Below are 24,188 nucleotides of genomic sequence, written 5' to 3' on the forward strand. Positions count from 1 at the left end.
TAGTCACTTGTCTCAGTATAGTAACAAAGTATTTGACAAAATAATTTAAGGATGGAAGGATTTTTTTTGTTTCATAGTTTGAAGATATGGTTAATCTTGATGAGGAACTTATGCAGCAAGAGTATAAGGAAGATTATCATGAAGTCATGAAGCAGAGAATGAAGGATGTTTGAGTTTAGCTCACTTTATTTTTTTATTCAATGCTCACTTATAGGCAATGGGATGGTACTGTCCACATTTAAAGTTTGTATTACTACTTCAATTAAACCTTCAATTAAACCTTCCTGGAAATACCCTCATAGACCTAGCCAGAGGTGTATTTTCATGGTGATTATAAATTTAGTCAAGGTAACAACAGTGACTAATATTATTTGGCCGACTTCTACACATTCATCAAATATAAGCTGTGACTACATCTATGAAAGCATAATTACTGAACTCTGATCATTTTAAGACTCTAACACATTCTTAAGTATAATGTGCTATATACAGTATATAGCATAACATTCAATTGTGTTGGAAATATATGCTTTTCCCCTTGTTTTTAACATTACTAGTAAAATAGCCATATTAAAAATTAGGTATACAGACTCATTTGATCCTCAAAATAGCCTTATGAGATAAATATATTATTTCCTCATTCTTTTTTCTTCATTGAAATATATTTTTTCTCACATAATATATACTGATTACAATTCTACTCCTCCGTGGTTCTCCCCATCTCCCCTCCAATCTGGATCATCTCCCTTTCTCTTATCAGAAAACAAACAGGCTTCTGAGGGACAATAATAAAATAAAAACAAAAATTAACATATAAAAATGTATAAAACAGAAGAAAAAATAGCCCAGGAAAAGAGACATGCATACTCAGGATTTTCTTAAGAACACTAAACTAGAAACCATAATATGTATGCAGAGGACCTATGTGGTGAAGATCCATGTGGGTTCTGGGCATGCTTCTTCAGTTTCTGTGAGTTCATATGTTGATCATGTTTGATCATGTTGATTTACTGGATCTTGTTTTCTTGCTGTCCTCAATTCCTTCCAACTCTTATACTCTTTTGGTCTTCTTTACCCAGAGTTTCCTGAGGCCAGAGTATATAGATTTTATGGAGACATCCTACTTAGGGTTCCAAGGTCCTTTCTCATGGCCTTCCTTGGATCACTGTATTTGTTCCTATCTTCTTGTATGCCAATGTTTCTCTGATGATGGTTGAGCAAGGCACTGATATGTAAGAGAATGCCATTAGTAGTCATTTTATTGCTACTTGGTAGTATTTTGTTATACCCTTAATCTCTAGGCAATGTAAATCTCAGTTTCTTGGTCATCCAAGCAATGTTGGATATGGGCTTCAGCTTGTCGAGTAGCCTTTAAGTCAAATCAGATGTTGCTTGTTTACACCTATGAGCTTTGTGTCACTATTGCCCTAACATATCTTGCTAGTAGGATATACACTACTGTAGATCAAATGGTTTTTGAGTAGTCTGGTGTTTATATTTCCCTTTTGGTAGCATGAAGAATACTTTTGTTTATCAAAGATGCTAGAATGCAAGGGTGAGGGCTCTGTGTAGTCACCATGTCAACATCTTTATCCTCAGTGAGTTGTGAAGGTGTTGACTTCAGAAATGGGGTCTTGCTATCAGTTTGTGGAGAGCAAGCTATAGTCCTTGAAACATCCTGGTCTGTTTGATGATTTCCATGGGACCCCTTTTTCCAGTAACTCAATTATATGTAACCCAATTCCCATATTGGAAGCTTCAGTTGGTGACATCCAGTTGGGGCTGTGTCTCCCCCATTATTTGGTAATTTCATTTAGATTACCTTCATATATGTACATATTTTATGAAGCTTCTGCTGTACTAGGTTTCAATACTATTCCTTAAATGACCCCCTAATTTTAGCTATCTCTTCTCACATTTCTTCCCATATTCTCCCTCTTCTCCTCACTTGACCCTTGAATTCCACCCATCCATCCATCCATCCATCCACCCATCCATCCATCCATCCATAGCTTCATATTCTATTCCCCTTTTCTAATGAGAGATACCTATCCCCTATAGTCTATCACTGGATACCAAATCATTGTGGTTATGTGGATTGTAGTTTTGTTACCCTCAACTTAATAGCCAATATCTACACATAAATGAGTATATATACTATTTCCTTCTTGGTCTTGGATATCTCACTCAGGATGATTTTTTTAGTTCCATCCATTTACCTGTAAATTTCGAGATTTGATTTTTTTATTGGTTGGTTATGCTTCATTGTGTAAATGTAAAATATTTTCTTTATCCATTCTTTTAGTGAGAAATATCTAGGTTAGTTTCAGTTTTCATGGTTGAACAAGTGTCTCTGTGGTAGGATGAAATATCCTTTGGTATATTCCCAAAAGTGGTGTAGCTGGACCTTGAGATCGACCAAGTCCTATATTCCTGAGGAACAGCACACTGATTTCCATAGTGGCAGTACAAGTTCTCAACCCCACAGTCAATGGATGAATGTTTCTCTTATTCCTCTCCACATCCTTGGCAATATAAAAAGTCATTTGTTTTAGTGAGATTAGCCATTCTTTTGGTGTATGATGAACTCTCTAAGTATCTTTGATATGAATTTCCCTGGAGTATAAGGATATTAAATATTACTTCAGCTGTCTCTTAACCATTTGAGTTTCATATAACTGAGAATGCTCTGTTTAGTTCTGTGTTACATCTTTTAATTGGGTTATTTGTTTTTGTGATATCCAGCTTTTTGAGTTGTGTATTTTGGAAATTAGCTCTCTATCAGATGTATAGTTGGAAAAAACTTTTCCCATTCTGTAGGATGCCACTTTATCTGAAAGAGAGTTGTCTTCTGCCCTTTTTATGATCCTCTTTAGTTTCTTGATGTCCCATTTATTCATTGTTGTCTCATTTATTCATATTGTTCTTAGTGCTTCTCTTATTGCTGTTCAGTTCTGAGACTTTTCTAATGCCAAAGAGTTCAAAGCTATTTCCCACTTTCTCTTCTATCAGGTTCAGTGTATATGATTTTATGTTGAGGTCTTTGATACATTTGGACTTGAGCTTTGTTCTGAATGATAGGTATGGATCTATTTTCATTCTTCTACAGGAAGACATCTAGTTTGATCAAGATTATTTGTTCAATATGTTGTCTTTTTTCCAATATGTGTTTCTGATTCTTTTAATCAAAAATTAGATGTCAGTGGGTGTATGGACTTATATCTTGGTTTTTAATCACAGTCTATTGAACATTGGGTCTATTTATGTGCCAAAACCATGCTGGTTTTATTTCTATAGATTGTAATACAACATGAAATCAGGGATGATAATACCTCCAGCAGTTTTATATTATTTAGAAATGTTTCAGCTATCCTGGGTTTTATGTGTTTTTATAGGCTGTCGAGTATTTCCCTTTGAAGTTTTATGAAGAATTGTGCTGAGATGTTGATGGGGATTGCATTAAATCTGTAGATTGCTTTTGGTAGGATAACCATTTTTAACTATGTTAATCCTAACAATCCATAAGCATGGGAGATCTCCCCAACTTCTGATTTCTTTCTCAATTTTTTTCTTCAAAGGCTTGGCATTTTTATGTAAATATTTCACTTGCTTGGTTAGGGTCACCCCAAGATATTTTATAGTTTTTGAGACTATTGTAAAGAGTGGTGTTTCTCTAATTCCATTCTCAGTCTAGTTGTCATTTGTATATAGTAGGGCTACTGAGTTTTTGTGGGTTAATTTTGTATACAGTTACTTTGTTGAATGTATTTATCAGCTGTAGGAGTTTCATTGTAATTTTAGGGTCATTTATATATACTATTACATCATCTACAAATAAAGTTACTTTGAATTCTCCCCCTTTCTGATTTGTATCCCCTTGGTCACCCTCTGTTTTCTTTTTTAAAGATTTATTTATTTTATGTATATGAGCACACTGTTGCTGTCTTCAGATATACCAGAAGAGGGAATCAGATCTCATTACAGATGGTTGTGAGCCACCATGTGGTTGCTGGGAATTGAACTCAGCACCTCTGGAAGAGCAGTTGGTACTCTTAGCTGCTGAGCCATCTCTCCAGACTCCCATCTGTTTTCTTATTGATCTAGCTAAGAGTTCAAGTACTATATTGAAAAGGTACAGAGAGAGTGTTTTTCTTGCCTTTTTCTAGACTTTAGTGAATTTACTTTCTCTGCATTTAAGTTGATGTTGGCAATGTACCTCCTGTACACTTCCTTTACTATGTTGAGGTATGTCCTTTGCATCCTAAATCTCTAGAGAGGTTTAGACTTAGAAGACTTTTATCATGATGGAGTACTAGAAACATTTAAATATCTTCTACATCTGATGGGATGATAATTTTTTTTTATTTTTTTAGTGTATTTATATTATGGATTATATTTATTGATTTAACTATATTGAATTATTCATGTATCTCCGGTATGAAGCCTACTTGATCATGGTGGATAATATTTTTGATGAATTCTTGGATTCAATTTGCATGTATTTTGTTGAGAAATTTGAATCTACATTCATAAGTATAATTGGTCTGTTATATTCTTTCTGTGTTAGGTCTTTATGTAGTTCTGTTTCCTCATAAAACAAATGGGGCAATGTTTCTTCTGTTTTTATTTTGTGGAATAATTTGTGGAGTATTGGCATTGACAATTCTTTGAATATATGATAGAATTCTACACTAAAACCATCTGGCCCTAGGCTTATTTTTTTGGTCGAGAGAGACTTCTAATTATTATTTCTATTCCATTAGGGTTTATATGTCTGTTTAAATTACTTATCTGTCCTTAATTTAAATTTGTTAGGTGATACATATTGAGAAGATTGTCCATTTCCCTTCAATTTTACGTTCAGTGTAGTTTAAGTTTTTAAAGTGCATCATGTTTATTCTCTGTATTTTGTCCATGCCTGTTGTTATCCTCCCCCCCACCCTTCACTTCTGATTTTGTTAATTTGGATATTTTCTCTTCACTGTTTAGCCAATTTGGATAACAGTTTGTCAATCTTAGGGATTTTTCTCAAAGAACAAACTTTTTGTTTCAATACTTCTTTGTATTTTTGTTTCTACTTTAATGATTTCAAACCTGAGATTTTTGTTTTCTTTTTTTTTCTCATTTTAGATGTGGTTTCTTCTTTTAATTCCAGAAGTTTAATCTACAGTGGTAAGTCAATTGTATGAGATCTCTAATTGTTTTTTTATTTAGACACTTAGTGCTATAACTTGCCTCACAAAACTACCTTCATTGTGTTCTATACATTTGGATATGCTGTATGTTTAATTTCATTCAGTTCTACAAAGTTTTTTTTTAATTGGATGTTTTATTTATATTTCATATGTTATCCCCTGTGGGGGAAAAAATGAGAGGCCACACCTGTGGAGTCCCAGTGGGTTTCCACGGTGTGGTGGGTCCCACATGCAGGAGGAACGTCTAAGGTTCCAGGGACCTGGAGGCTTTGGCAGCGGCAGCCCCTAATAACACTAGGAAGTCCTTGGTTCCACAGGGATTTATTGTCATGGCAGATGGTAGATGAATCTGGAAGTATCCACCTAAAACTCAGGCCAGTCCCGAGTTAAATAGGGAGAAAGAAAGGGGGAGGATATGGAGAGGCATGCTTAATTTGCTCTGCCCTCTGGCCTTCATTAGTATGTAAATCCCTAGGGCCTGAGGCCTCTAGTCGTGCCCCCTATCTGTGTACTTTGAGAGGAGCTGTGATTGCTGGCCTACTTGACTGAATAATGTAATTCTACGGAGACTAGACTGCTTTTCAGGACCCTGGGTTCTGGGGACACTCTGAACAGTTCTCACACAGAGTCTTGGGGTTCTAGGCACATGCCCGGCCATGAACCAGAATACCCTTACACAGTCTCACAATCCCCTTACCCCATCCCCCACCCCTCGTCCAGGAACCCCAGGTCCCCTCACCCCTCTTCCTGCTTCTCTAAGGATGTATCCCTACCTAACCCCCCACTCCCACCTCCACATCCTCAAATTCCCATGTACTGGGACGTCCAGCCTTCATGAGACCAAGGATCTCTTCTCCCACCTATGCCTGACAGGGCCCTCCACCCTTACATATACAGCTGGAGCCATGGATCCCTCCCTTAGTGCTTCCAGGCTGGTCATTTAGACCCTGGGAGCTGTGGTTGGTTGGTATTGTTGCTCTCCTCATGGGGGCGCAAACCCTTTCGGATCCAACAGTCTTCACTCTAACTCCTCCATTGGGAACCCCATGATCAGTTCAATGGCTGGCTGTGAGCATCTGCCTCTGAATATGCCAGACTCTTGCAGACCTCTAGGGAGAAATCTATATCAGGCTATTGTCAACATGTACTTCCTGACTTCCACATCATGGGATGGATCCCAGGTGGAATGGTCTCCAGGTGGCCCCTCCTTCAGTTTCTGTCCCTCACTTTGTCTCCATATTTGCTCCCTTGAGTATTTTGTTACACCTTCTAAGAAGGACCGAAGCACCCCCACTTGGTCTTCCTTCTTCATGAGTTTCATGTGGTTTGTGAGTTGAATCTTGAGCATTTCAAGGTTCTGGGCTAATATTCAATAATCAGTGAGTGAATACCATGTGTGTTCTTTTGCGATTGGGTTATCCTCACTCAGGATGATATTTTCTAGTTCCATCCATTTATCTAGGAATTTCCCCAATTCATTGTTTTTAATAGCTGAGTAATACTCCATTGTGTAAATGTACCACAGTTTTTGTATCCATTCCTCAGTTGAAGGACATCTGGGTTCTTTCCAGCTTCTGGCTACTATAAATAAGGCTGCTATGAACATATAGTGGAGCATATGTCCTTGTTATATGTCAGAGCAACTTCTGGGTATATGTCTAGGAGTGGTATAGCTGGGTCCTCAGGTAATGCTATGTCCAATTTTCTGAGGAACCACCAGACAGATTTCCAGAGTGGTTGCACCATCTTGCAGTCCCACCAACAATGGAAGAGTATTCCTCTTTCTCCACACCCTCGCCAGCATCTACTATCACCTGAGTTTTTTATCTTAGCCATTCTGACTGGTGTGAAGTGGAATCTCAGGGTTGTTTTGAGTTGCATTTCTCTGATAACTAAGGACAATGAACATTTCTTTAGGTGCTTCTAGGCCAATCAAGTTTCCTCAGTTGAGAATTCTTTGTTTAGCTCTGAACCCCATTTTTAATAGGGTGATTTGGTTATGTGGAGTCTAGTTTCTTGAGTTCTTTGTATATATTGGATATTAGCCCCCTATCAGATGTGGGATTCTTAAAGGTCTTTTCCCAAACTTTTGGTGGCTGTTTTGTCCTATTGACAGTGTCCTTTGCCTTGCAGAAACTTTGCAATTTTATGAAGTCCCATTTGTCAATTCTTGATCTTAGAGCATAAGCCATTGGTGTTCTCTTCAGAAACTTTTCCCCTGTGCCTAGGTATTCGAGGGTCTTCCTCACCTTCTCTTCTATTACTTTCAGTGTATCTGGTTTTATGTGGAGGTCCTTGACTCACTTGGACTTGAGCTTTGTACAAGGAGATAAGAATGAATCAATTTTCATTCTTCTACATGTTGTCCTACAGTTGAACCAGCACCATTTGTTGGAAATGCTGTCCTTTTTCCACTGGACAGTTTTAGCTCCTTTGTCAAAGATCAAGTGAACATAGGTGTGTGGATTCATTTCCAGCTCTTCAATTCTATTCCTTTGATCTTCCTACCTGTCTCTGTACAAATACCATGCAGTTTTTTCACTATTGCTTTGTAGTACAGCTTGAGGCCAGGGATAGTGATTCCTCCAGAAGTTCTTTTATTGTTGAGAATAGTTTTTGCTATCCTGGGTTTTTTGATATTCCAAATGAATTTGAGAATTTCTCTTTCTGTCTCTGTGAAGAATTGGGTTGGGATTTTAAAGGGGATTGCACTGAATCTGTAGGTTGCCTTTGGCAAGATGGCCATTTTTACTGTATTAATCCTGCCGATCCATGAGTATGGGAGATCTTTCCATCTTCTGAGATCTTCTTTGATTTCTTTCTTCAGAGACTTGAAGTTCTTGTCATACAGATCTTTCAAATGCTTGGTTAGATTCACACCAAGGTATTTTATATTATTTGTGACTATTGTGAAGGGTGTCATTTCCCTAATTTCTTTTTCAGTCTATTTATCTTTGTTGTACAGGAAGGCTACTGATTTGTTTGAGTTGATTTTATAACTAGCCACTTTGCTCAAGCTGTTTATTAGATTTAGGAGGCCTCTGGTGAAGTTTTCGGGTCACTTAAGTATACTATCATATCATCTGCAAATAGTGACATTTTGACTTCTTCCTTTCCTATTTGTATCCCTTTGACTTCTTTATGTTGTCTAATTACTCTGGCCAGGACTTCCACTACTATATTGAATAGGTATGGAGAGAGTGGGCAGCCTTGTCTAGTCCCTGATTTTAGAGGGATTGCTTCAAGTTTCTTTCCATTTAGTTTGATGTTGGCTACTGGTTTGCTGTATATTGCCTTTACTGTGTCTAGATATGGGCCTTGAACTTCTGGTCTTTCCAAAACTTTTATCATGAAGGGAAGTTGAATTTTGTCAAATGCTTTCTCAGCATCTAGTGAGATGATCATGTGGTTTTTCTTTGAGTTTGGTTATATAGTGGATTACATTGATGGATTTCCAAATACTGAGCCATTTCTGCATTCCTGGGATAAAGCCTACTTGATTGTGATGGATGAGTTGTTTTCATGTGTTCTTGGATTCAGTTTGCTAGAATTTTATTGAGTATTTTTATATCGATATTCATAAGGGAGATTGGTCTGAAGTTCTCTTTCTTTGTTTGGTTTTGTGAGCTTTGTGTATGAGTGTGATTGTTGCTTCATAGTACAAATTGGGTAGTATTCCTTTTGTTTCTATTTTGTTGAATACATTGAAGAGAATTTGTATTAGGTCTTTTTTGAATTAGGTCTGATAGAATTCTACACTAAAACCATCTAGTCCTAGGCTTTTTTTAGTGGGGAGATTCTAATGACTGCTACTATTTCCTTAGGGGTTAAGGGACTGTTTAGATGGTTTATTTGCTCCTGATTTAACTTGGTTACATGGTATCTTTCTAGGAAATTGTATATTTTATCCAAATTTTCCAGTTTTTTTTTTAGTATAGGCCTGATGATTTTTTGAATTTCCTCATTTTCTGTTGTTGTGTCTCTCTTTTCAGTTCTGATTTTATTAATTTAGATATTGTCTCTGTGCCCTCTGGTTAATCTGGCTAAGGGTTTATCTATCTTGTTGATTTTCTCAAAGAACCAGCTCCTGGTTTTGTTGATATTTTATATTGTTCTTTCTGTTTCTATTTGGTTGATTTCAGCCCTGGGTTTGATTATTTCCTCCTGTCTACTCCTCTTGGGTGTATTTGCTTCTTTTTGTTCTATAGCTTTTAGCTGTGCTGTCAAGTTATTAGTGTATGCTCTCTCAGGTTTATTTTGTAGGCACTTAGAGCTCTGAGTTTTCCTCTTGCACTGCCTTGTGGAGTCCCACAAGTTTTGGTATGATGTGTCCTCATTTTCAATAAATTTTAAAAAATATGTAATATCTTTATTTCTTCCTTGACCATTTCATCATTGAGTAGAGAGTTGTTCAGTTTCCATGTGCATGTGGGTTTTCCATGGTTTTGTCATTATTAAAGACCACCCTTAGTCTGTGGTGATCTGATACAATGCAAGGGATTATTTCAATCTTTTTTTAACTGATGAGACCTCTTTTGTGACAAATTATAAGGTCTATTTTGGAGAAGGTACCACGAAGTTCTGAAAAATATGTATATTCTTTTGTTTTAGGATGAAATGTTCGATAGGTATCTGTTAAATCCATTTGGTTCATAACTTCTGTTAATTTCAATGTGTCTCTGTTTAGTTTCTGTTTCCATGACCTGTCCATTGCTGAGAGTGGGGTGTTGAAATTCCCCACTATTATTGTGTGAGGTGTAATGTGTGTTTTGAGCTTTAGTAAAGTTTCTTTTATGTATGTAGGTGCCCTTGTATTTGGAGCATAGATGTTCAGAATTGAGAGTTCACCTTGGTAGATTTTTCCTTTGATGAGTATGAAATGTCCTTCCTTATCTTTTTTGATTACTTTTGGTTGAAAGACAATTTTATTTGATATTAGAATGGCTACTCCACCTTGTTTCTTGGGACCATTTGCTTGGAAAATTGTTTTCCATCCTTTTAATCTGAGGTAGTGTCTGTCTTTGTCACTGAGGTGCATTTCCCGCATGCAACAAAATTCTGGGTCCTGTTTGTGCATCCAATCTGATAGTCTGCATCTTTTTATTGGAGAATTGAGTCCATTGATGTTAAGAGATATTAAGGAAAAATGACTGTGGCTTTCTGTTATTTTTATTATTAGAGGTAAAATTATGTTTGTGTTGCTATCTTCTTTGGGGGTTTTTGGAAGATTACTTCCTTGCTTTTTCTAGGTTGTAGCTTCTTTGTGTTGGTGTTTTCCACCAATTATCCTTTGAGGTGCTGGGTTTGTGGGAAAATATTGTGCAAATTTTGTTTTGTCATGGAATAACTTGGTTTCACATTTTAGTGATTGAAAGTTTTGCTGAGTATAGTAGTCTGGGCTGGCATTTGTGTTCCCTTAGGGTCTGTATGCTGTCAGTCCATGCTCTTCTGATTTTTATAGTCTTTGGTGAGAAGTCTGGTGTAATTCTTATAGGTCTGCCTTTATATGTTACTCGACCTTTTTCCCTTACTGCTTTTAATATTTTTTCTTTGTTTTGTGCATTTGATGTTTTGATTATTATGTGACAGGAGGTATTTCTTTTCTGGTCTAGTCTATTTGATGTTCTGTAGGCTTCTTGTATGTTTATGGGCACCTCATTTTTTATGGTAGGGAAGTTTTCCTCAATAATTTTGTTGAAGATATTTACTGGCCCTTTAAGTTGGGAATCTTCACTCTCATCTATACCTATTATCCTTAGGTTTGGTCTTCTCATTGTGTCCTGGATTTCCTGGATGTTTTGTGTTAGGAGCTTTTTGCATTTTGCATTTTCTTTGATAGTTGTGTCAATGTTTTCCATGGTATCTTCTGCACATGAGATTCTCTCTTCTATCTCTTCTCTTCTGTTGGTGATGCTTGCGTCTATGACTCCTGATCTCTTTCCTAGCTTTTCTCTCTCCAGTGTTGTCTCCCTTTGAGATTTCTCTATTGTTTCTATTTCCATTTTCAGATCCTGAATGGTTTTGTTTAATTCTTTCATTGTGTTTTCTTGCAGTTCTTTAAGAGATTTCTCTGTTTCCTCTTTAAAGGGCTTCTACCTGTTTACTTGTACTCTCCTGTACTTCTTTAAGGTAGTTACTTACATCCTTCTTAAAATCCTCTATCATCATCATGAGAAGTGATTTTAATTCTGAATCCTGCTTTTCCAGTGTGATGAGTTGTCCAGGGCTTGCTATGGTGGGGAACTAGGTACTGATGATGCCAAGTAACTTTGGTTTCTTGTGCTTGCCTTTCGCCGTCTGGTTAACTCTAGTGTTACCTGCCCTCACTCTTTCTGACTGGAGTCTGTATTTCCAGTTATCTTGCTTGTGTCAGAACTCCTCAGAGTCCAGATTTCTCTGTGGTCTTGTGATCCTAAGCTCCTGGGTGGAAGAAGTCCTGGGACTCAGACCACCTCTGGGATCTGGAAATCCTACTGCTCTGAATGCAGTGGTTCCTCTAAGATGGCTTAGGATCCAGTATCTCCACAGGAGCAGACCAGCTATGTGTCTGCCCCAGCCAAAAGGACCAGGCAGGGGCAGAAGGGAAGTGGTATTCTGCAGGGGTAGTGTTTTGGTGGTTGGTGGGTCCTGAGCGCCCCTGGCTTTCAGTTGTATCTCTGGGCCATAGGGAGTGGGAAGGGGTTCTTACCTGCTGCTCTGAGTGCTGTGGCTCCTCTAGGATGGCTTGGGATTCAGTATCTCCACAGGAGCAGACCAGTTATGTGTCTGTCCCTGCCAAAAGGACCAGGTGGAGGTGGAAGGGAAATGGAATTCTGGAGGGGCGGGGTTTGGGAGACAGATGGTTCCTGAGTGCCCCTGGCTCCCAGTTGTATCTCTGGGGCATAGGGAGTGAGACGGGGTTCTTACCCACTGCTCTGAGTGCAGTGGCTCCTCTAGGATGGCTCAGGATTCAGTACCTCCACAGGATCAGACCTACTATGTGTCTGCCCCAGCCAAAGTGACCAGGTGGGTATGAAAGAGAAGTGGAATTCCGGAGGGGCGGGGTTTGGGTGGCTGGTGGGTCCTGAGTGCCCGTGGCTCCCATTTGTATCTCTGGGGTATAGGGAGTGGGATGGTGTTCTGACCTGCTGCTCTGAGTGCAGTGGCTTCTCTAGGATTGCTCAGGATTCAGTATCTCCACAGGAGCAAAGCCTTTTTTTCTTAAATTTTGTTTTGATTCATTTTCTTCCAGTAATGAGTGGTTCAGTTCCCGTGTGTTTGTAAGCTTTCTGTTGTTCCTGTTGTCGATATCCAGAATTAATCTTTGTTGGTGAGGGTGCTACTTCCATATTCTTGTATCTGGTAAGATTTGTTTTGTATCTGAGTATGTGTCCAATTTTGTACAATTTTCCATGAGATCATTAGAAGAAGGTATATTCTTTTGTGTTAAAGTAAAATGTTCTGTGAATATATGCTTCATTTGGTCTATAATGTCAGTTAGCTGCAGCATTTCTGACCTGTTTATTGATAAGAATGCAGTATGGAAGTTACCTACTATCAGTCTGTGAGGGTAACATATGATTTAAGCTGTAGTAAATTGGTGTTTCTTCTATGAACTTGAGTACCCTTATATTTGGTGAATATACATTAAGAATTACAATGTCCTTTTTGGTGGATTTTTTCCCTTTGATGAGGATATATTGTTCTGCCCTATCTCTTCTAAGTGGTTTTGATTTGAAAACTATTTTGACAGATATTAAAATGGTTATAACAAAAGCTTGCTTCTTAGGTCCATATGTTTAAACTATCTTTTTCTTCCCTTTAATCCTGAAGCAATGTCTCTCCTTTATGTTTATTTCTTGGATTACAAAGAAGGATGGGTTCTGTTTACACACTCATTTTGTTAATATTTGTCTTTTTTATTGCAGAATTGAGGCCGTGGATGCTGAGAGATACCAATGAGAAGTGTGTATTCATTCGGGTTATTTTTTTGTTGTTATTGTGGTGGTGGTCGTGGTGTGTGTATGTGATTCCCTCTTTGAATGTATTGCTATAGCGTTATTTATTCCTTCTGTTTTCTTGGATGTGGTTAATCTCTTTAGGTTGCAGTTTTCTTCTAGTGTCTTCAGCAGGGTTGCATTTGTAGATAAATATTGCTTAAATTTGGTTTTATTATGGAATCTCTTATTTTCTACATCTATTGTGAAATTTTGGGGCATATAGTATTCTTGACTGCTATCTATGATATCTTAGAATCTGCAGCAATCCACCCAAGTCCTTCTAGCTTGTAGAGTCTCCACTAAGAAGTCAGGAGTTATTTTACTAGTTTGCTTTTACATGTTACTTGATCTTTTTCCCTTGAAGCTTTTAATATCATTTCTTTGTTTTGTTCTGTACATTTCGTGTTTTGATTGTATGCCAGAAGGACTTTCTTCTCCTTATCTAGTCTATTTTGTGTTCTGTATGCTTCTTGTATCTTGACAGACATCTTCAAATTAGAGAGTTTCTCATTAACACTTTTGTTGAAAATATTTTCTGTGCCTAGAAATGGGTCTCTTTTCCTTCCTCCATTCCTTACTATTATGCTTGGTCTATTCACAGTCCCAAATTTTCTGGGTGCTTTGTGCCAGAAGCTTTTATATTTAATATTTTAATGCCTTCCTTTGTTGTGTGATCAATGCCTGAGATTTTCTCTTCATACTCTTGTATTTCGTTGATGAGGTTTGCTTCTGAGGTTCTTGTTCACATTGCTGTACTTTCTCTTTCCATTTTTTCTTCTTCTTTCTCTTTTTTTGGGGGGGGGAGTGGATGTTTTTCATACATGTCTTTTTATTGCTTTTTGTCCTTTTGGCTAAGATTGAGTGTAGTATACATGTCTTTCATAGATTGATTCATTTTTTTTCTCTTTGAGAACTTCTATCATATTCATGAATACTATTTTAAATTCTTTTTCTTGTCCTTCAGCTATATTGCAATGCTCAGTCTCCAGTAGTGAGGTTGTTTGGCTCTTAATGGAGACATATTGTCATGGCTGTTATTGATTGTGTTTTTGCATTGGTATCTAGCATCTGGGTTTGGGCAAATTGTAATTCTCAGTAGTGTTATCTACTCTTGTCTTTGTAAGGTGGGTGTTTTGTTTCTTGGTTTTTGTTCCTCTCTCTGGTTCTTAAGAGAGTGAAGTGACTGTGTGTTGACTGGTAAGACATTTTTCTAGGTTTCTGATAGTTGTGTCCACTGGGGGTTCCAGGTATAATGCGTTTCTAAGTATTTGGAGCTGACATTCATGAATAGGTATAGGCTAGAAGAGGGAGCCTGAGGAGGTCCACAAGAGGGTGGAGAGAAGATAGTTCTACCAGAATCTGCTTAGTCTCCATAGAGATGAGGGCAGAGAAGGAGAAAAAGCAACAGCAGGTAGTCTGCTACAGAACTGGGAATAAGAAGCTAGAATTAGAGTTGGAGGTACGGAGGGAGAGGAGAAGGTCTGCAGTTAGCATAGCTGCTTCCATGGTGGAAGTGACCTGTGGGTTCCCAGGGATCACTGGCTAGAGTTGGGAGCTAGGATGAGACAAACAATTTGTAGGGGAAATGATCCACTAGAGAGAGAAATCATGGGGTGGGGAGTGCTCAGCAGATGGTCTGCTGCACAGCTTGAGATGAGACTGGTGGAATAGATTTGGAGGAGCTGAGGAAGAGATGAAGATTTGAAGTTAGACTATCTGCTTCAATGCCTGGAAACTATTTTCTCATTATTATCTTGAGACCAAGGAATTGAAATGCTAGCATATTAACTAACTGCTTTCCTCAGGACTGCACATGCAAGAAGTTGCTGATCTTGAATTAAAATAGTTCATATTCAAAATAAGAGGTTTACATTATGCAATGCATCGTAATCTCAATAATTTTTCTGTACTATACTGTGTTTAGTGGTTAATAGGAGTTTAGCAACACTTTATTTCATTACAAGGATGAATACTTAAAAGAATAAAAGAAGTGATAAAAGAGAAAGAAGAAATATGGGAGAGAGAGGGATAGAGTAAGGAAGAGAAAGATAATCATTAATTAATTAATTAATTTTGATTATTACTTGCTTTATTTTATGCCCTCATTCCCATTCCTTTTCCCAGAGCTCTTCATCCCATCCTCCATCCCTTTTGGCTCTGAGTGGGTATCCCCCCACATCTTCCTTCCCTGGGGCATCAAGTCTCTACAGGATTAGGCAATCCTCTCTCACTGAGGCGAGATAAGGCAGTCCTCTGCTATATATGTGCCAGGGACTAAGGACTAGCCCATGCATGCTCTTTGGTTGGTGGCTTAGTCACTTGGAGCTCCCAGGGGTCTAGGTTATTTGATACTGTTGGTCTTCCTATAGGATTACTATCCTCTTCAGGTCCTTCAATCCTTTCCCTAACTTTTCCAAAGGAGTTTCCAACCCCTTGTGACTATCTGCATTTGTCTCAGTAAGGTGCTGGTGAAGCTGCTCAGAGGACAGCCATGCTAGGCTCCTGTCTGCAAGCACAACATAGCATCCATATTAGTGTCAGGGTTTGCTGTCTAGTGGTAAGATAAATCCCATGTTGTGTTGATCACTGGTCAGCCATTCCTTTGGCCGCTGCTCCAATTTTTGTCCCTGCATGTCTTTTAGACAGGAACAGTTCTGGGTCAAATATTTTGAATGCAGGTTGGTGTCCCCATCCCTTCACTGGAGTCTATGTCCATCACCCCACTGTCAGGTATTTCTGCTAAGGTCACCCCCATTGAGTTCTGTAAGCCTCTCATATTCCAGGTCTCATGGACTTTGTAGAGATTCCCTTCACATCCACTTCCCACCCCTGAAAGCTGCATATTTCCATCCATTCTCCTGGCCCTCTGACCTTCTCTCTTATCTTCCCTCTTACTTGATCCTGCCCGATTTTCCACTGCCAGCCCCTGTCTAACCTAAGTCCCTCCTTCCGTCTCTCATGATCATTTTGTTTTCCTTTCTAGGTGGGATTGAAGCATCCTTACTTGGGCCTTCCTTCTTGTTTAAAATCTTAGGGTCAGTGGGGTATATCATGGGCATTCTGTATTTTTAGCTACTATCAACTTATTAGTGAATATTAGCCATTTGTCATTTGGGTCTGGGTAACCTCACTTAGAATGGTATTTTCTAGTTCCATCCATTTGCCTGCAAAATTCATGGTGGTCTCATTTTTACTACCTGAATAGTATTTCATTGTATAAATGAACCACATTACTCTGTATCCCACTGAGGGACATCTGGGTTGCTACCAGTTTCTGGCTATTATGAAGAAGGCTATTATGAACATAGAGGTATACATGCCATTGAAGTATGGTGGAGGATCTTTTGGGTATATGCCAAGGAGTGGTATAGCTGGGTCTTCAGGTAGAACTATTTCCATTTTTTGAGGAACTTCCAGATTGATTTCCAGAGTGCTTGTATAAGATTGCAATCCCACAAGCTATGGAAATAGCCTCAAACACATTGGCACAAGGGAAATTTTTCTGAGCAAAACACCAATGGTTCAGGCTCTAAGATCAACAACTGATAAATGGAACCTCTTGAAACTGAAGAGCTTCTGTAAGGCAAAGAACACTGTCAATAGGACAAAGTGGCACCTACAGATTTGGAAAATGTCTTCACTAACCCTACATCTGATAAAGACTAACATTCAAACTATATTAAAACACTCAAGAAGTTCGACTCCAACAACCTAAATAACCTAATTAAAAATGGGATACAGAGCTAAACAGAGAATTCTCAACAGAAGCATATTGAATGGCCAAGAAGCACTTAAAGAAATGTTCAAAGTCCGCAATCATCAGGGAAATGCAAATCAAAACAACTCTGAGATTCCACATTACACCAATCAGAAGGGCTAATATCAAAACCTCAAGTGACAGCACATGCTAGCCAGGATGTGGAGAAAGGGAAAAGTCAGATCTTTAACAAGATTAGTGGGTTTCATTGAAATGGAGTATCAGATCAAGCAAACTGTCCACATGATTGGAAAACCTCATTCATTTAGAACAGTGGTTTTTTATGATAGGGATAAAAGGGAGTACAGCACTTTACCAACACTAGTTCCTAGACGTACTAATTAATACATTCTTTTCTAAAACATCAGAATTATTTGATTCATTTGTACGAATGCCATGTATGCTGTCATTAAAAACCACATTTTTAAAAAGATACATATGACTGAAACAGACTCAGACATTCATAGCCAAATGTTGGTTGGAAGTCCTTGTGGGTAAGGGAAGGACAGAACTCTTATGGAAGAGTTGGGGAAGGACTGAATGCCCTAAATGGAATAGGAACTCCACAGGAAGACCAACAGTCAACTAACCTGGACTTATGGGAGCTCTCAGTGACTGAGGCACCAATCAAAGAGCATGCATGGGCTGGACCTAGGCTCCCTGCAATATGTAGCTGGTATGCAGCTCAGTCTCCATGTAGGTCCCCTAACATCTGGAGCAGTGTAGAAGTTATCCCTAAAGCTGATGCCTGTCTGTGGAATCTGTTCTCCAACAGAACTGTCTTCTCTGGCCTCAATGGGAGATATTGTATCTAATCCTGCCGAGACTTCATGCGCTGGGGTGAAAGAATCCCTCCATGGGGGCATCCTTCTCAGAGGGGATGGAGCAAGGGAATGGGAAGGATGACTGAGAGGGAGACAGCAATGAAAAAAGAGGGAGATAGAGAGAGGGAGGGAGAAAGAGAGAGAACAAAGCAAAACCAAAAAGATACATCAATAGGATAGAGAACTGATTATAATATTTCTAAAGTGAATAACAAAAACAAAGAGTAGATACAATTTAATGCTATTTATAAAAGTGCTAAAGGTACCTACTTTAAAAACAGTTTCAAAATTTTTATCTATAGGTATGTGTGCATAGAATTTAATAATGTGCACACAATAATTTTTACTGAAGCTTTACTTGTAATTGGAAAAGTGCCCTAGAAATATCCTATAAATTGGTTGGATAAATTACAGCACATACATACAATATGTAGCCATTTCAAAAAGGACTCACCCCAAATGTATTCAAATATGAAATTCTCTCACTAATGCAGTATAATAAATTAAAATTAAAATACTATCAGATGCAGGTTTAATACGATTGATATAACACATCAAAAGAACAATAATGCTTATAAAATATGAAAATGCACAGAGGCTCTCAAACTTTGTTAGTATCAACTCTTTTGTATAAATTTCTGAAACTGACAAAGATTTTTTAAGTTAATTCTTTCTTTTCTCATATATTACATTCCAACTGAAGTTTCTCTTTCCTCCTTCCCACCCAATACCTGTACTTGGCTCCCCACCCCCTTCTACTTCTCCACTTCCTTTCTTTTCAGAATATGGCAGGCTTCCCAAGGATATCAACCAAACATGGTATATTGAGCATATTTTGCAGGCAGGAAAAACGATAGGTTAAAAGTTTTTGGTGGCTAATTTGGTGTCCCAATCCCTCCACTCGAAGTCTTGCCTGGTTACAGGAAATGGCTCTTCCAGCTTCTATATCCTACATCCCTAGAAGTCTTAGCTTGGGTCATCCTTGTAGATTTCTGGGAGTTTTGATTGCTCTAGGTTTCTAGCTCAACCCCAAGATGCCCCCTTCCAATTCTGGTTTTCTCTCCCAGTACTCTCTCCCTCCATCTTCTCCTCACCCAATCCCTCCTGTTCTCATCCTGACACATCCTCCTTCCACCCATGATATCTATTCTATTTTCCTTTCCCAGTGATATTCACACATTTCCTTTTGAGCCTGATTTTCTTATTTTATAGCTAATATCTGTTTATAAGTGAGTACATACTCTGTATTTCTGGGTTTGGGTTATCTCACTCAAAAAAAAGGATGTTTTTTATTCTAGTCCTATCTACTTGCTTGCGAATTTCATGTTATTTTATTTTTATTTATTTACTTATTTATTTTTACTGTGGCATAATACTCCATTGCATAAATGTATCACATTTTCTTGATCTGTTCTTTGGTTGAGGAATATGTAGGCTGTTTCCAGTTTCTGGCTATTATGAATAAAGCTGCTGTAACATAGTTGAGCAAGTGTCCTTGTAGTAGAATGGAGAGTCCTTTGGGTCTACACCCAGGAGTGGTATAGCTGGGTCTCGATGTAGGTTAATTCTTAGTTTTGGGAGAAATTGCCATTTAGATTTCCAATGTAACTGTACAAGTTTGCACTCCCACCAGCAATGGAGAGGTATTCCCCTTGCTCCACAGCCTCGCCAGCATAAGCTGTTACTTGTAGTTTTGATCTTAGCCATAAAGAAAGATGTAAGATAGACTCTCATGTTCTTTCAATTTGCATTATCCTGATGGCTAAGATGTTGAATATTTCTTTAAGTGATTCTCTGCCATTCAAGATTCCTTTGTTGAGAATTCTATGTTTAGATTTGTATCCCTGTTTTAAATTGTGTTATTTGGTTTGTTGGTGTCTAACTTCTTGAGTTCTTTATATATTTTGGATATTAGTACTTTGTAGGGTGTAGCACTGGTAAAAAAAAAATCATTTCATCCTATTTATGATGTCCTTTGCCTTACAGAAGCTTTTCAGTTTCATAAGACCTCATTTATTAATTATTGATCTTCTGTGCCTGTGTGTTCAAGAGTATTCCCCACTTCCTCTTAAATGGTTTTATGTTGAGGTCTTTGATTCACTTGGACTTGAGTTTTGTTCAGGGTGATAGATAAGGGTTTATTTGCATTCTTCGTCATGCCAACATAAACTTAGACCAACAGCATTTTTTGAAGATGCTGTCGTTTTTCCTACTGTTTCCATATTTCTGGCTTCTTTGCCAAAAAATGAAGTGTCTATAAGTGTGAGGATTTATGTCTGGTTCTTCAGTGTGATTCCATTGAACAACCTGTCTGTATTTATGCCAATACCATGTGGTTTTTATTAATATAGCCCTGTAGTAGAGCTTGAGATCAGGGATGGAGATAACTCGGGGAGTTCTTTTATTGTACAAGATTGTTTTAGCTGTCCTGGATTTATTGTTTTTTCATATGAAGTTTAGTATTATTCTTTAAATCCTGTAAAGAATTGTGTTAGAATTTTGATGGGGTTTGGATTCAATCTGTAGATTGCTTTTGGTAAGATTGCCATTTTTACTATACTAATCCATGAGCATGGAAGATCTTTCCATCTTTTGATATCTTCTTCAGTTTCTTTCTTTAGTGACTTAAAGTTTTTGTCATACATGTGTTTCACTTGCTTGGTTAAAGTTACACTAAGATATTTTATATTTTTTGGTGGCTATTGTGAAGGGCATTCTTTCCCTGATTTCTTTATCAGACCATTTATCATTTATATATGAGCCTGACAAAGATTTTGATGTAATATTTTACCTGTTCATATTTAATATGTTAGGTATTAGAAGTGAGATTTATTTATAGTTTATTAAAAGTAATAAATAAATAACATGCTATATTAAAATTATATAAAAATCATCATACTTAATATCAGGTTCAGTAAATGTCAGTACATTTACTTCTGCTTTTAATAGGTTGGGGTACATCCCTTTGTCTGGAGCATATGGAAAAATATCTTTATTCAGATAAGTCATCGGAAAAATTTTATAAACCATTGAGGGTGTTCTTCCCTGACACCACATTAAACTTGACAAGTGAAAATTTCTTGAAAAATTAAGTTTCTAGTTATAATTTGTAGCTAAATTAATAATTTATTTGTGTTCTGTTTCATTCTATTCCATTTTATTAAAATATGTTGATCATGACTTTAGAATAGATTTTTACCATAGACTATTGTAACAATGTGGGTCCTTTGAAAAATATTGGTTAACTGAACTATACATTCATGTTATTCATTTCATTGTACAATATAAAATTATCATTTCTTAATATCACCTTGGAATTCACTAAAAAAGTACTGAAAAGCTATCAAGTAAGTTTTTAGAATTCTAATTTTAGTTGGATTTTCAAATGTTTAACATTGTAGAAGAATGATATTTATTGTTCTCTTAGAAATGATAGACTCATTTTATTCATTTTCAGTGAAAATACATATTAAATTCTAATTTTAAACAATCATAATTTGGCAGCTGTTCTTTCAAAGTTATCATGTTATTTACTCAATAAAGGAACTACTTCATCTGTTAATTCAAACAAGTACTCTTCTTGGAGACAATAATTTTACTTTCACATTCAGCAGATGTACTTTATGAATATTTCGTCCTTTGTCACATATAATGTGAAAAAATGTTTGTATAAGGATTATAATTTAATATATTTTCAGATTTATTTTTAAATTTCATTTTAATTTGTTTTTAATTGAAAGGAAATTGTATTACTTCTTCTTCCTAGGTATACTCCTTCTTGCATGTCCTATCCAACTCTCGAATTGACAGCTTCTCTGTTTGATAGGTGTCATTACATATGAATATGTACAAGTAGATAAACATAACCTGCAAGTCTGTTTTTGTTGCTTGTATATGTATGTCTTTAGGCCTGACCATTTTGACTATAACCAAGAAATGGGCTTATCCCCAGGATAGGCTAATTTCCTTCTCCTAGAAGCTATTACCTGTAGAATCCTTGATTTAGGTTAAAGCATCAACAATTTTACCTGATACACTTGACATACAAAGCCAATGTATCACTACATTAACAGACAAGTCTTTTGTATATTATTATTATTATATATTATATTTCCTCTATAATATATAATACATTATGTTTGAATTTTTTATTATATTATCTCTATAAGCTACATGTTTTTATAAAGATAATCTGAACATAGAAGACCATTTTATGACTTCTCTAGAGTATCTCAGGCCACATTGGGTAGGATGATACCATACACAAAATTGTACTTTAGTCTCCTTTATTTTATTTATTTTAGGCTATTTGAAACTGATATTTTATTATCTGTCATATTTGGTTACATAGTACAAAGTAAAATGCAATTAATAATTTGTAAAAATATTCTTAAACCTTTTTTTCAGAGTCTAGTTTTGGTGAAACATTTTTTAGTTCAGTCATGGATACTCATGTTTTGCTTACATAATTATTAAGTTTTACTCTCTAGTATAACAAACACCATAATCAAAAACACCTCTAGTGTAGCAGAAACTACTGGAAATCAAGATAAACTCAACCATGAGGATGACCAAAGACAGGAGCCAAGCATGGCTATCCTCTGAGAGGCTCTGCCAGCAGCTGACTGAGACAGAGGCAGATACTTAAAGCCAAGTATTACACTGAGGTTGGGGACCTCTATGGAAGAGTTAGTGAAGGATTGAAGGAGCTGAAGGGGATGGCAGCCCCATAGGAAGACCAACAGTGTCAACAAACCGGAACTCCTGGGAGCTCCTAGGGACTAAGCCACCACCAAAAGAGCATACATTGCTTGGTTCATGGCCCCTGGCACATATGTTGTAGAATACTACCTTGTCTGGCCTCAGTAGGAGAGGATGTGCCTAATCCTGTAAGGACTTGATGCCTCAGGGAGGGGGATGTGTGTATATGAGGGGGTGGGGCAGGGTAGGTGGATGGCTGATGGGTGGGTGGGGAAGCACCCTCTCAGAGGCAAAATGAAAGGGGTGTGGAGTGAAGAACTCTTGGAGGGGAAGACCAGGAAGGGGGGGCAATGCTTGAAATGTAAATAAATAAGACCATTTAAAAACACTTCTGGAGAAGAAATGGTTTATTTGGATCATATGCCTACATCATGCTTCCAAGCTACAGTCATCACTGAGGAAACTCAGAGCAAAATCTCAAGCAGGAACTAAAGTACAAAGCACTAAGGAATACTGCTTACTGGCATGATCTCTGACTTACTACTCAGACCAGACACATCTGCCCAGTCATGGTGCCACCCACAGTGGACTAGGCCCTTCAAAATCAATCATTAATCAATACAACCTCTTACAGTCCTGGCTACAGGCCAATATAATCTGGGTAATTGTACAATGAGTTTCTTTTTTCCCAAATGACTCTAGGTTGTGTGGAATTGTCCATAAAACTGACCAGCACAATCACTCAGTAAGTACTAAGTTTAATGAGTATTCTTCCCTATTACCTCTAGAATTTTCTTTCCACATTTCAACACTTATTTGCAAATTTTAGTGCTACTGCTGTTGGTACATTATCAATAAATACAGTAGGCAATTTTGAGAAAATAGTCAACACTGAAGTAGTTTATTTGGATGATGCATAAGTGGTTTGTTTATTGGGACAAAGTGGCAGAAAATTTCTTGCTTCATTAACAAAATATCCAGATGTTCAAGCAGCAAAAACTAATACAACTTCATCAACAGAGAAAGTAATAACTTTATGACTCAACAGCTTCTGAAGAGTACAAATACTAAAAAAATCATTTGATTTGATCAAATATAACTTTATTAAATTACAAGTTTATAGAGCATGCTTCTATGTCTTTAAAAATGAATTTGATATATAAATGTACTTGCACATGAAGATGATTTACAGAATGAATATGCCATAGTACTGCCAAATTTGTTGTGTGGATAGTAACTAGCAGAAAATGGCAGAGATGAAAGAAAGACTTTACAATGTGTACTATCTCACACTGTTTAAATGTTGTAAAAGCAAGATGTCACCATTTGATATCTGGGGGGCAGGCCTTTGGGTATATCCATAGGGGACTATTAAGGCTAGTTTGGCCTCTTGCAAAGGTATTAGAATATTTTGAATATGTTAATTGATGTAGGAATCTTACCTGCAGACTAGAAAATTCCATAGGCAGAGGATTCTAGACTCTATAGAATGGAATAAGCAAATTGAATGTTAGTATGCATTTATTACTCTCTTTTTTCTATGTGTAGATGTTAGGTTATGTGATTGGGTGATTCAGTCTTCTGTATCCTTGACTTCCCTGACATGGTGGACTGAATCTTGAACTGTGAGCTAACAGTATAGTTTTCTTTCTAAAGTTGCTTTTACCAGAGTACTTAATGATATTGATCACAAAAGAAGCTGCTATATTTGTATCTATCCATTAATCATTAA

The sequence above is a fragment of the Grammomys surdaster genome, unplaced genomic scaffold (genome assembly GCF_004785775.1).
Source record: "Grammomys surdaster isolate TR1022 unplaced genomic scaffold, NIH_TR_1.0 240, whole genome shotgun sequence".
NCBI lineage: Eukaryota > Metazoa > Chordata > Mammalia > Rodentia > Muridae > Grammomys > Grammomys surdaster.